The 15,273-nt window shown below is 39.7% G+C and overlaps 1 protein-coding gene across 1 annotated transcript in view; it reads left to right on the forward strand.

Annotated features, from left to right (window-relative positions):
* Positions 1 to 3,831: 3,831 nt before the first annotated feature.
* mypn (myopalladin) overlaps positions 3,832 to 15,273 on the forward strand; it is a 124,495-nt gene continuing 113,053 nt past the window's right edge. The window contains exons 1-2 of the mRNA XM_036575279.1: positions 3,832 to 4,078; positions 6,821 to 6,887. The gene's annotated coding sequence lies outside the window, so the exon portion shown is untranslated. The remainder of the gene's footprint in view (positions 4,079 to 6,820; positions 6,888 to 15,273) is intronic.

The raw sequence follows: 15,273 nt of genomic DNA on the forward strand, positions 1-15,273 counted from the left end.
TGCGCCTATGGAGGTGGTATGCAGGTTAACAGGCAAGGTGAGAATATGCACTGACTTCACAGAAACAAACAAATCGGTCATGAGGGAGAGGCATCCACTTCTCTTGGTAGAGCACACACTGGGACAGCTGGCAGGAGCCAGCGTTGAGGCAAAGGTTCTGGCAGATTCCAGTTTCCAAAAAGTGTTCACTACTTAACAGCTTTCATAACACCATTTGAACAGTGCCGCTTGTGCTTTGGAATCTCCTCTGCTTCAGAGCACTACCAGTGCATAACAAATCCTGGAGGGCCTTTTGTGTCAGATGGATAATGTGATCATCTGGGGAGCCACGCAACAGCAGTATGATGAGAGGCTATGCACAGCGTTGTCGGGACTCCAGGAGGCCCAGGTCATGCTCAATGAAAAAGTGAAAGCAGTGAAGGCCATGTGAGAACCCAGTATCATCAATGAAGTGAGAGGACTGCTGGGAATGATAAATCATCTGGGTAAATTTCTACCAAATCTGGCGGAGACCTGTTAAAGTCAAATATGTGGGCTTTGGGGTCCCAACAGCAGGAGGCCTTTGATAAAATCAAAAGGGAACTAACAACACCATCTAGGCTGGCACTATACGATTCGAATACTGAAACACTGGTCTCTACTGATGCTTCGTCATATGGGTCGGGCACCATTCTCCAAAAAAAGAGACCAGATCAAGCATGGAAACCAGTAGCATATGCTGTGCATATGTAGAGCTATGCCCAAATTGAGAAGGAGGCGCTGGCCTCCACATGAACCTAAGAAATTTGCAGAGATTCTTATAGGGAAAAATTAGGACAGACCACAAACCATTGGTCCCCCTGTTGGGCTCAAAAACAGTAGATGCACTCCCACCGCGAATACCGTGTCTCAGGATGAGAATGATTAGGTTCTCATACATGATTTTGCATGTGTCTGGAAAGAATATTGCAACAGCAGACATGCTTTTTGGAGTGCCTGTAAGCTGCACAGTGGATGGACAACAAGAGGAAGAAATAAACCTCTATGTCGACACTGTCATAGCAAGTCTGCCAGCTACAGAGCATAGGCTCAGAGAGATCCAAATAAATCAGGGCATTGACTATTTTTCAGAAGCAATGATCCAGCACTTCAAATGAGTCTTAGCTCATCATGGAATTCCAGAGGTTGTGTGTTTGGACATTTTTCATTGGATTGCTTCCAAAACTTTGCACAAGACTGGGGATTTAGCCACATGATGTCCATTCCTTAGTTCCTGCACAGCAGCAGGGAGGCAGAGAGAGTGGTAAAAACAATCAAAATCTTGTAAAAAGGTCGACCAATCCCTGCTGCGCTGCTCCACTGGCCACTGAACTTCTGATGGGAGGCAAGATTAGAACGCCTGTTCTTGCCTGACTGGGTCATAACATTAAATCTAGAATGTCATTATGTCAGTTGGCCTCCTCTCATCTCTCGAGATGGCCTGCACATGGTAGCTCCTAGACTGTTTTTCTTTAAAATAGCCCAGGGGTAAATGGAGGACTTTTATTTTTAAGGGAAATTAAAGGAGGTTATTAGTAACCTGCATCTGTGAATGCCATATTAATGCTGAACATGTTTTGGGGACATAATGCTGCCTCCTAGATGCCTTTTTTCCAGGGGCACACATATTTCAACATGACAACTATTAAAACAAATATTGTGTTCTTGTATCATTTTCACATTCACATTGCTGTTTCTATTATCATTTCACACATTTTCCCAACTTTTTTGGATTTGGGTCTGTACTTGCATCTGGTAACCAGGGCATGTTGGTTTAAAAGTATATTGTATTAAATTACAAGGCTTTATGACAATGAAGTGCATATGTTACCCAAGTTTCATTGGCTGAGGCATAAACATAAAAGCTAATGCTAATGAAGTAAATAAAGACATCAGTTACAACACTGCCATTATGTTCCATTACAATTGTAAAACATTCTGGTGAGAAACAAAAGCTGAAAATATCAATTCAGGATGAATATATGTAAAATAAATTTTACTGCAGAATTGAATGGTTGCTGAATCAATAACTTTTACAGTGAAAAAGTGTTCTGTGGTCCGACGAATTAAAATTTGAAATTCATTTTGGAAATCTTTTTAGAAACACTAAGTCCTGTGAAAGAACCATCAATGCTGAATAATATATATAGGTCTTGGAGCAACATATGCTGCCATCTAGACAACGTCTTTTTCAGGAAATGCCTTGCTTATTTTTTTCCAAGATAATGCCAAACCAAACTGTGCATGTATTACAACAGCATGGCTCTGTAGTAAAAGAGTAGGGGGCTAAACTGGCCTGCCTGCAGTCTAGACCTGTCACCCACTGAAAACACCTGGCGCATTATGAAATGAAAAATATGACAAAGGAGACCCAGAACTGTTGAGTATCTGAAATCCTATATCAAACAAGATATAAAAACAAGTGTTGTTAAAAGAAGAGGTGATGCAACACAGTGGTGAACATGCCCCTGTCCTAACTTTTTTGAAACGTTGCTGACTTCAAATTCAAAATGGGCATGCATTTTTCAAAAACCAATAACATTTCTCAGTTTCAACATTTGATATGTTGTATTTGTACTATTTTCAATTAAATATAGAGTTTAAATTAGGGCTGCACGAGATGAACATAAAATGTGATGTTCGATTAAGTTGTCGGATATCACAATGATGATACGAGAAACAAACTATTAAAGTAATGTGTCTCTGACTGGATGTCACGCAAGTGCAGACATTTTTGTAGGATGTGTAAACAGAAATCTAAATAACCTCTCTTTAAACCCCTCTTAATACAAAATTACAAAAGCATCATTTACTATGCTGTAAAAGAAAAAGAAATGAAATGCTAATAACTACTTATATCAAAACTGCAAGCACTGCAATCCTTTGCGCACTGAAGGGTGGAGAAACAGCCAGCACTACCTCAACAGCTTTTTCTATAAAGGCCACAGAACCAAATATATTTATTAAATAGACACACAAGAACAAATACATATTCTTGTTTCATTTTATTTATTTATTTTTGCGTATTTATTAAATATTGTGGCATCGGAAACACTGGGTTGTATTTAGTTTAAAATAACGTTGTTCATGCTTTTTGTTGAGTGTCGTTAGACACCATGTTCTACATTGGTCTGGGACTCAAACTTCCTTAGCCCAGTTGGCAAGCAGAAAACAGTAGAAGCTGAGCTAGCCTGTGTGCTGCGTGTTTTCCCCGTTGCTGCATGCTGTTTTGAGCTGAATTTCCATTAAAGCTCAGTTATGGGTCGATATTTTAAGATCTCTGAGTGTATGTTTTGTAGTTGGCTGTTTGGCCAATGGTTAAGTTACTTGTCTCCCATGTGGGAAAGCAGTATACAGTCCCAGTGCAGAGAAGCAGGCTTGTAATTGTTTGTGCTGTTAACGTAATGATGTCTCTCTGGCACAGCGTGTATGAGGTCATTAGATCTGCTCGGTCATCGCGTCTCTAATGATGTGTTTATCATGAAAACTCATAACGATAAAAATATGATTTATCATACAGACCTAGTTTAAATGATTTGCTATCATTACATTCTGTTTCTATTTTAAAAGGTGCTGTACTCACCCTACTTATTTTTATTGCTATTTTTATTAAATCTTCACCATAATCCACTGGTAACAAAATTAAGCTATGCACCAATTTATGACTGCTTACTGCAGTGAAGCCGCTTCAGTAGGATTTTTGTTCATTTGCATAGTATTTAACTCGGCCAATAGTACATCTTTTCCCTGGCATACGGTTCTAGCCCCTTATCTCCCCCCACCCCCACCTCCCCCAAAAATAACTCGACACTAGTGCACTGACAAATGTTTCTACTTTTACTGACAGGTTGTATGTCCTTGCTCCTTGCTTCCATATTCCTGTCATAAGATCCAAGGTTAACTCTGAACTAGGAAGAGAGCACGCTCACACAATTGTATTTGGACAGCGTGTGAACTGAGGTAATTTTTGGAGAACTGGGAGTTCAGCTGTTGTGAAACTTGGCAAGAGCAGAGCAACATATTTCCAGAGTCAGACAGCAACTTTGATGTGAAATTGAAGGTAAACCAAGTTTAGCTCCATTTTATTGTTCACTGTCTTGCATGCATCAGTGTACTTTGGTAAATTAGTTTGCTTGTGTTCTTCTATTATCACTTTCAGTAAGAAATCATGTGGGAAGTATATTTAAGTGTTAAATTGGTCTATGGGTTATTTCAAAGTGGTGTTGATATGCGCCCTGAGTCCAATAGATGTGTTAGAAACCCTATGGAATAGTTTAATTTTTATTACCAAACTATTTACTGCCTGTTTATGATGATATGTTTTATTTTCCATGCTTTTAAGAGGAAAAATAACACTTTACCATAATTAACTATGACCTGAGGACTGGGAAACAGTTTGGAAAGGATTTGTGTACACAGCAGCTGCCTGCACAGGTCTGTGAAAGGGCATTACTCCCTCAGTTAATTGCACTTATTTGAGTGTCAGTGCCATCTGCACCCCTATCCCATTTCTGGATTCAGTAACAACAGTGTAGCACTGGTGAAAGCTCTTCACAATCTGTGCGCTGTGCAAAATTGCTTGATATGTTCTCAGCAGAGATGTTTTACATACATACACACACACTTGTAGCACAGTATGAATAGTAAAGCTCTTAAGATGAAAAAGATTATTTTAGATAAAAGGCCTAGATACATATGTTTTAATGTTTTAATGTTTTAAGTGTTTGCAGGTCTCACTGCAGTTTTGTGTCCAGAAGTACTGGGCAAATATAGTGTGAACGGTGATATTTACTGGTATAAGGGCTTCCAGTTACATTGGCTGAGTGCAAACAACAGGGCCATATCTGTATTAATTCAATCAGTGTTAATTCAAGCAGCAAATAAGACCCTTGCAGAAAAAAGCCAGTCAGTCAGAAATATGACACAGGCACTGGCCAGGGCCAAATCAACAGTCTGTATGTAGTTCCAACCATGGACCGCTGAACGAGGAGAACGTGCAGTCATTTCATGAAATTTTAAACTTTTTGTCATATAACAATGAACATATGATAACAGCACTGTTTAATGCAAAAACGTTTGCTTTATAAGTACTTTTTGGTCACCAAATTACCACCCCGAGTCTTTTTTAGCACCAATCCAGTGACACCCCTCTTCTCGTACTGGGACTGAATCTCAAATGGCTCCCTGCTCCCTACATAGTGCACTACGTAAGAAATAAATACTGGATTCTGCACCCAAACGGTGCAAAATATAGTTAAGAAGTAATCATTTTGGACTCAGCCACATTCCATCTTCTATAAATGATGCACTATTTGGCTATAGAGGCTAATGTTAGAATTTCTAAACTTAAATAGCTAGCACACTATTTAGAGAGTATGGAGCCATTTGGGATTCAGCCTGGATTTGACACTACTTCTGACTGAAACACGAGCATTTAAAGCGTGTAATTCATACAAGTGACATTTTTTTAGACTTTTATACTGCTGTTTTACAGTTAATCATACCGTAAGTTCTTCATTTCAAGCCCATGATATTAATGGTGGAGTTGTTTAGGCTGTTAGGCTGTATCTTTTAGCCTGTTAGCTAGCTGACCAGCCTAGTTCTAGTCAAGAACGTAAGTTGCCAGCCCCTCAGTTTAAACAAAAAACAGGTTCTTACTTCATCAATATACTCGGAGGTCCATGCGAGCAGCATGAGAGTCAAAGATTATTCCATTAACAGCACAAGGTTTTTTTTTCATGCAGTGGCTTAGTAATTTACAATCCAGGTGTGAGGCGGTCATAGATGTGAATATAATGTGGATTTTACAACGCCTTCAGATTTTAGGACTGGAACTATCCGTTTTATAAATATAAGATATAAGATTTTGTAGATATAGGTTACACATATACACATGTGGTCATTTGTTAAAGTTAAAATAGTAAAAATAAGTACATAGAAGACACTTCTACAAGTTACTGTTTATTTGCTGAGTTTAACAAGTTAGTAAAAAACAAATATATAAACAAAACATAAAACATGGCCTGTGTGCTTGGTGGATGTGTTTTCTCAAATAAAAATGATAATGCAATGTTTAGTGGGTTGAATGTTTATTATAGTTCCTGTAGGCAGTTAATTTGCTTTCACTATATTGTGCCAAAACTTATGTTCAGTCTGACCTGTACTTCAGACAGGCTAGCTCTCTGTTTGTTTTATACTTCAAAATGGTGCTATATTACAGGCACCAAGAGGGTGATCAGAAAAATCTCTGAAAAATTGTTTGTTTAATTTTGCAGAGCTTGATTTGTGAAAATTTGCCCTCCCTAAATATTGGCACCCCAGTAAACATGAGAAAAACAGGCTATAAAACATTCTTTATTGGTTATCCTTTTGATCTTTCATTTAAAATTTAAAAATCTAACGTTTACTAGACATTCAAAGTACAGCGTACAAAGAAAAAAAACGAAATATCATAAAACAAATATATTCTCAAATCTATGAGTGTCATAATTGTTCGCACACCTAGAAGTTCTTATGAGTGAAATCTAACTGAACATATTTCTATTAATATTTTATGTTTTAAAGTTCACATAAGCAATTAGGAACACTAAATGGTCAGAAGTGGCTTCCTGTTTTACTGGGTCAATTTCCTTAGTTTTCCATCACTATGAGAAAGACAAGAGAATCAGCACTGATATGGTTAAAAATGGTTAAAAATGCCCATTTTGGCTATCAAGTGCAATATTTAAGAAGCTTAAAGGAACTGGAGACGTTAACACTCTGGAAGGAAGAGTACTAATGTCTATATTCATTGCACCCTTAGTGAGGAGGATGGTTTGAGTGGCCAAAGAACCTTCAACAATCACAGCTGGGGAACTGCAAGTCTTGAGGTCAGCACATCTCTCAAACTACAATCAAATGGCACCTATATAACCACAAGTTGTTTGGGAGGGTTGGCTAAAAGAAATTCTGCCTCTGCTGTCAAAGACCAACAAACTTAAGCACCTGCACTTTGCCAAATGTCACTGGAACTTTCTGTGGGACCAAAATAGAGCTTTTTGGCAGCAAACACCAGAGGTGGGTTTGGTGTAGACGCAAAGATAGCCATGCAAAAAAGAACCTCATCCTCACTGTGAACAAGGTGGATCTGATGTTTTGGGGCTCTTTTTGTTCCAAAGGCTCTGGACAACTTGTTCGGATACATGGTGTCTTGACACCAACCAATAGAGTATTAGCAGTACTAGCAGATAAAAATCTGACTGCCTCAGAAAGGAAGTGTAGATGGGATAGCGGTTGGATTCTTTTGGCAGGACAATGATCCAAAATGTTAATGATGCAAATGTTGTTAAAATTAACACTGACAAAATGGTTCACTGACCAAAGAATCAAGGTTTTGCCATGGCCAACCCAGTCGATTGACCCAAAACCAATAGAAAGCCTGAAGAATGTCCACATCTGAATGATCTGGAGAGGTTGTGTGATCTACCTAAAGAATCATTCATTCAAAGTATTTATTTAGGTTGAATAAAACTAGTTAATTTACTTGTTATCACATGAAGTATTTTTTTTTCGGTAGATCACAAGTGTGCATATATAGTTATAAAGATGGAAAAAACAATCCAGCCACACTAAATCTTGAATAGTCTTCAAAAACAACCCATTACTGCCCACTTTGTATTTGCCTGTGATGCCAACTTAAAATATATAGTTACATTAACTCAAAATATGCTAAAAATTCTTATTCAAAATGATTGAGTTACCATCTCAACAATTCATTTTTGAGTTAGTTTGACCTTTCCTGCTTAAGTAATCATGCAAATGTAGTCATTATCAGATTTGTGATATTACCACAAAGATGAGTGTTCACTAAAGATTCTAAAATATTAGCTAAGCATCACAGTTTTTTTTAGTCTTTGATGCCTCTCCTCCTTTGTATAGGGGAACAATATGCACCAATTTCCAGGTATTGGGAATTCTGCATGATAAAATAGAAAGATAAAACAGGTACATAGTATGTACAGTGCTGCTTGAAAGTTTGTGAATTTAGCATTATGTGAATTACTACACAAATGTGGCCTATAATGTTATCAGATCTTCATTTAAATTATAGCAATAAATAAAGAAAGCCCAGCAAGACAAGTAACACAAACAAGTATATAGGTTTTCATTCATTTATTGAACAAAGTGAACATTCATTTTAACATTTCAGCGTCTTTGTTGGCAAAAGTATGTGAACCTCTGCTTTCAGTAACTGGTGTGAGCCCCTTGAGCAGCAGTGACTTTAACCTGTAACTGTTGATCAGCCCTGCACGCTGACTTGGCCAACTCCTTTTAACAGAAAAGCTTTAACTGTTACGTTGTTGGATGGACACCACATTTTAGCTACTGCCACAACATTTCTGTTTGATTAAGGTCTGGACTTTGAGCCAGCCATTTCAAAATTTCTTCTGCTTCAGCCATTCTTTGTAGACAAACGTGTTGTTAGGGTCACTGTCTTCTGCAGGACCCACCTTGTGTTGAGGTTCAGATGGATGCCCTGACATTCTCCTGTAAAATGTCTTGATAAAATCCAGATATCATAGCTCCACGAAATGGCAAGGTGTCCTTATCCAACAGCAGCAAAACAGCCCCAAACCGTGATACTGCCACCACCGTGTTTCACAGTTGGGATGAAGTTCTCATGCTGGAATGCAATGTTCAGTTTTTGCCAAACATAACATTTCTCATTTAAGCCATAAAGTTCTATTTGACCTTCTCTGTCCACATTATTTCAGTAACACTCTGGCTCCTACAGGTGGTTTTTAGGGAACTTTAAACAGGCAGCAATGTTCTTCATGGGAAGTTGTGGCTTTCTCCATGTTATCATTACATACATACTTTTCTTGTTCAGTGTTTGCCTGCTGCTGGACTCTAATAACACTGACATCAGCCAGTGTAAAAGAGGCCTACAGATCCCTAGATATTACCCTGGGGTGTGATATCCCAGAATGTTATACACCTTAGTTTTTGAGCCATTTTTGTTGGATGACCACTTCTGGGAAGCGTAATGGTGGTATTGCAGTGTAAAACATGTAATGAAACTGCAAAGTCAGATTTTAAGACCAGATCAGTATATTTCTTTATGATGCAAAGACAAAGACCCATGAACGACTTACAGATAAAAACAGGACTGTGTGCCTGGTTGTTTTTAGTCAGCTTTTTCAGTTATGTTGAAGTTTAATGCAGTGAAGAGTCATGTTCTAGCAAGATAGAGCTGTCTCAATCAACTATACTAAGCTCCATTTGTAAAATTTTATCAAATCTTTAGCTTTAAAAGCTTTAAAAAAATAATCTCTGAAGTGTCATATTAGTATATTAATGACATCATCTGCATTCATCAATTAGGACTAACAAAAAGCACCATTGTTTGCAGGTTTATGTTACTATATACAGAGTTATAGCCAACAGAATTCTGAATGTCATCCACTGTGCCTTGCAGCATTAAAGAAAACTTTAGAACACAGCTCAAAAAGGACATTTTCACACTACAATTGCCATTATGAGGAAATAGCGACAAAGACAAAAAACATCTGGTTAGCTCATTCATTTCAAAACATTGAAGTCAGACACTTCACAAATTCTCTTGAGGACTTTCCTCATATGTCAGACAGTGATGTAGATCAATTTATAAAAGAATACACACATCCCAAGAATTAAGGATACATGCTGTTCTTCGAAAATTACATTTTTGACTTTCAAAGAAAGTTAATTTAACATAGCCAGCTAACTTAGCTATTCTGACCAATAATTGTTGGCTTGTTTTAAGATATGTATATTTAATATATTACTGTTTATGTGTACATGTAGTTTCAAATGTTGTGAATGATGAGATGATAGTGGGGACCAGATCATATAGACCAAACAACAACACTGACAAAGTACAGGTTTGACACAGTTATGGCTAGGAACGAAGAGATAGCTGCGGCTGCAGCGTTATTGTACAGAGTTGGCTTATCAAAGACTTCAGCTACTAGCACTAACCAACAAATGAGTTTAATTCTGTGGCTACAGTGCTTTGTTAGGCCAAGCTTTTGCAATATCAGTAAACTGTTAGACTTTGAACTTCTGACGAAGCTGAAAGCTGCTTCTTATTCAAATATTCTGTTCCACCTTTAATGGTGCTGCAGTTCCACCTTTAATGGTGGCCCTCTACCCTTCAAATTGACTGAATCAACTTGAACTTGTGCTTGGTCAGAAATGTATGAAATCCCAGGTATGACTGTTTTTGTTTGGAGTTGTGGCACTGAAGAACACAGTAAAATGCCTTCAAGCTGGACTGTGCCATTTATTTTGGTTCAACTGAAAACGAAATTACCTGCTAACAGAAGCCGACTTAAGTACGAATGTGGACATGTGAAAAGGGCCTATGCTGCTAGATATTTGAACAACTCACTTGCGTTAACATAAACAGTGGTTGCCAATGCAATAAACTGAAATAACTGATAAGTGATTGTTATACGACCGGTCCAAAAACCAAAAGTGAAAGTGAGAGAGTAAATCACGTGACGAGAATGACAGAGTAGAAAGGAGTGCTTGCAAAGAAATAGGTTGATGATGTGAGGAGGGTGGGAGGGTGAGGGAAAACATGCTATATCATTGATTTGTATCACTTTCCCTGCCTCAGGTACAAACTGATGTAGCTAAACAGGTGTGAGAGTTGTACAAGAGGAATAGCTGTCACACAATTATTGTAGTCTGTTTAGTGGTTAAGGTTATCAAGGTCTGTTAAGGTTGTTGCAGTAAGTCAGTTGGTCTACACGACAGCTAAAAATGGAAAAACCTGAACTTGCTGTGCTGATTGATTTTGGGGGAGATGGAAGTTATTGCTACCCTGGAAAAAGAAGAGACTGATAAAAGAAACACGCTTCTATATCTGCAAAGCATTCAACAGCAAAGATGATGTATGCATCTCAAACTCAAGCACACCATGCAACCAAACAAAGTGCAAAAAGGTAATCTAAATTTAAGTACACCACAGCTGCTCATCATTAGATTTACCTTCAAGTTGAAGGAAGATCTCACAGCTGAAGATAAAGAAATGTCTAAAAGAAATCATCTGTGGCCATTAGTGGAGCAGGCAAGGAAAGGAGGAGAGAAAGCCTACTTTGTTGGCAAAAAACATTTGGGGAAGGTAAAGAGATTAATGTAGAATACATATCTGTTAATACTGATTTTTTGGTGAGACAGGAATGTTACCATCGATAATGCCAAAATGTGACATTGTAATTAAATTAAGCTCCCCGGCCAAAAAATTAGTCACCTTGTGTGTTTAAGGTAGTAACTTCAGAGTTTGCAGGAGGATGATCGGGCTATAAATACCTTCGGGGTTTACAACTGGATTCATAGATTGAGAAGAGGTGGTACAGTGCAGTGAATATCTTGTTCGATGTGTGGAAAATGGGTCGCAAAGCAGATGTTAATTATTGGCAAAAAGGATTGAAGGAAGTAGCTGAATTTGCACGTTTATCGAAGCGTACAGTCATACAGGTCTACCTGCAGGGTCAAAAATCCCAGTCTACAGGAAATTCTTGTCAGAATTGTGGCCGAAAGACAAAACTGATGGACAGGGACCGCCGGCATGTTTCACGTAAAGTAAAAATCGAGTAAAAATCGATTTGCTACAAGAATTGCTTCTAGAAGTCAACACAGGTCCTTCACAACCAATTCCTAAAAAAAACACTCCGCAGGGAACTGCATACCATGAACATATGGAGCAGAGTGGCACGCAAGAGGCCTTTGCTCACTACTGCTCACAAAGTCGCCCAGTTACAGTGGGCAAAGAGACACAAAAATTGGACTGTTTATGACTGGAAACGTGTTATCTGGTCAGATGAATCTCGTTTCTGCCTCTATGTGAATAATGCTAGGCGTACTGTTCATCATAGACCTCAGGAAGCCTTCAGTGAGGACTGCGTGCAAGGTGTGATTCAAGCTGCAGGAGGCTCCGTCATGTTCTGGGGTATTTTAATTACATGGAAATGGATCCTTTGGTTGAGGTGACCATAAATTTGAACCACAGTGCCTACATTGAGCAGTGCCTTTTGCTCATCTTACCGAGGAACATAACATTCCTATCCCTGTATTCCAAGATGACAATTCTCGTGTTCACAGGGGTGCAAATGTGACTGATTCGCATCATGAACGTTCAGAAGCATTCACACATCTGGACTGGCCCCGCAAAATCCCTAGGTTTGAATCCTGTTGTAATCTGAAAAAGATGCCAAGGAAGGCATCCACAAAATCTGGTTAAACTGAGCAAATCTTTGAAATTGTGGCTGAAAATTGATGTTGCCTACATCCAGAAACTTGTCCTGTCCATGCCAAATTGAATCGCAGCTGTTACTTGTGGTTGTGGAGGAATAACATGCTATTAGGTATGTCCCAGTCACAGGTGATTGCGAGAGCCTGCCGGAAGGCGGGGCCCAAACATCGAGCGGCAACGAACCCTGGCGAGGACAGCGGGAAGAGAGCTGCAAGTGGAAGGGGGACGTAGCGCAAAGCCCGAGCTCCGAGGGACACGAGTGATGGCGGGAGGAGGAGGAGGACCTTTTTAAAAAGAGTTGAGAGGGAACAGAGGGAGAGAGGGACAAGCAGAACAACAACAACAACAACAACAACAACAACAACAACAACAAGACTAAGGACAGAGCTGAAAAGTCTAGTTTAAGGCACTGAAAAGCATAGCTTTGGTTATTTGGTTTTGTTTGCTTTGAGTTTATTTGGTGTGTGAATAAAAATGGCTGCTGCAAACATTTCTCCTGCCTCCTGAATCCTCTTTGAGCCCAAGGTAGCACATGACGTGCTACATTGGTCCCGAAACCCGGGAGGAGGACACCAACACACCGAGGGAGTATCCACGGCAGAAGAAGAGGCCATCAAGACCGTGGTCCATCTGCACCTGGCCGGCTGGCGGGAGCTGCAGGCTATCTTCCTGGATGCTGAAAAGCACTGGAAGCAGCTTGAGGAGCAGCAGGTGGCAACCCTTCAGATGGTCGGGAGCGTGCTGGCTGAGTGGCAACCCTCGGTGTACGTGGGGGCGGGAGCCCCCCTCCCACCACCCCTCAAGCCTCCAGACCCAGCTCCAAGGAAGACTGAAGCCCTTCTTCCCCCTCTCCTTCCTGCTCGGAGCTCACCTTCTCTCGCCTCTCATCCCGTCTCTGAGAGCGCTCAGAGCCCACCTCCTTTCCCCTCCCATCCCCACTCAGATGAGGTTCGGAGCGCCCCTTCTCTATCCTCCCATCCCCGCTCCGAGAAGGCTCGGAACTTGCGTCCTTTCCCCTCCCTTCACTACCGCCAAAGAAGTCGCGGAGGCCCCGCCTGCTGCCGAAGAAGTCAGTGCAAACCTGGCTGTGTCTGCGGCCAACACAGCCTTCCCTGACATGCCAGCCTCCAAGAATCGTGACTGGCCGCTGATGAAGTACCTACCCAAGCAGCGGCTTTGTTCTCCCACCCTCCCGCCCTGCACCGGGTCTCTGACGAGGAGGCGGAGCAGCGAGCTCTCGTTCCTTCTCTTTTTAAAAAGAGCTGAGAGGGAACAGAGAGAGAGAGGGACAAGCAGCAGCAGCAGCACAACAAAAGACTGAGGACAGAGCTAAAAAGCTTACTCTAAAAAGGACTGAAAAGTCTAGTTTAAGCCCCTGAAAAGTGGCCAGCATAGCTTTGGTTTTTTGGTTTTGTTTGTGTTTATTTGGTGTGTGAATAAACATGGCTGCTGCAAACGTTTCTCCTGCCTCCTGTGTCCTCCTTGAGCTGGGGTAGCACATGATGTGCTACATGCTTCCATATAGATGGTTCTGTGCATAAAAAAGCCTTTAAAAATTACATTTGTTCAACAATTTACTTCTTTTTTTAGTTCAAGAACCTGGTAACTTTCGATTGTGTCCTATTTGCAGTTGCAAGTAAAATGAGCTGTCTGTGATAGATTTATTTACACATGAATGAGTTTTGAACAGTATTACATCTCATGTCAGTAGATGTGAAGTCCATATTTTTAAACTAAGATGGTGGTTTTGCATCTTTTCTCCCTAAATTTAATGTATATTGAGGTTGGAGACAAATCTGTCTTCTCTATTAGCAATATTATTTTGCTCTCACATTCTTAAAGCAGCATGTAATCCAGTTTGTTAGTATTTCTGTGAAACTTTCTAGGTGAAAGACTGGAGCATGCATGCCTTTATAAAATCAACAGGTTGCAAATGACAAATGTTGTGTAGTATTAGTAGTATATTTTCTGATTTTGAACAATGTAGTGTCCACTATGCCTTAGTGGTATTCAGTTTATAGCAAAATAGTTAAGCAGTCACCTATTTAATTTTGAGTTTTAATATTTAAGTTGTAATGACTTTAAAGAAAACATTGACCTAATTGCACTGATTGCAGTGATGGGAAGAAGGATGAAGCAAGCCTTTTCAGTATAAGTGCAAGTGAGAAAGCCTCGGTTAAATACAAATTATAGACATTAGATAAAACCTACAGTAACTAAATACATGAAACTAAATGAAGGCTCATTGGTAATAAATAACAAGTCTGAGCTACCATTAATATTGAAAAAAGGCATATTTGTAGTTGTGTATATTTGTGTGAGATTTGTGTTAGCTAGCTGCTTTTTGCCAGACAGTATTCACCCAGTTATGTTTGCTTGCTAATGAATTCCTTGCACTACGCTAGCTAGAAGCCATTGCTAACAGTGGCTATTATCCCAAACTCTTACACGGCAAACTTAAAGCAGCTTTCTGTGTCACATTCAGCTGTGATTTTTGGACTCATGTCTTTAAAAAGCTAGCTAATGCTACAGGCAAAGCACCATTAACAATGTAATTTCTCATACATCAGCTTAATATGAACAGCTAACGTTAGCTGGCACATTATGTCAGAGACACAGCAAGACTCTCCCTCACCACTAACAAGTGTGTAAAAGGGAAATCAAAAGGTCACAGCATATCCACGATGCTAAGATACAAGCCAGGAGTTTTTGAGTGAGCAGTGAAACATGGATGTTATTTGAAGTACTACTTCAAAAATTGTAATGAAACTAAAAGAATGATGCCGTGTGGCCGATTGCTAACACAGCTAGCCAGCTAGCTAAAGTTTGCCACTGGTATGATGTTGGTTTTCCTTGAACTGCTAATGGTAGACTAGCTAACTGGCACCTGTAACCTGCTAACTTACCATTAGCTACAAGACAGCTTAAATGAAGTCTGTCAAATAGACTTCATATGAGGTTTTGCTTTTCTTTTG

This window comes from Colossoma macropomum, unplaced genomic scaffold (assembly GCF_904425465.1).
Source record: "Colossoma macropomum unplaced genomic scaffold, Colossoma_macropomum, whole genome shotgun sequence".
In the NCBI taxonomy this organism is placed as follows: Eukaryota; Metazoa; Chordata; class Actinopteri; order Characiformes; family Serrasalmidae; genus Colossoma; species Colossoma macropomum.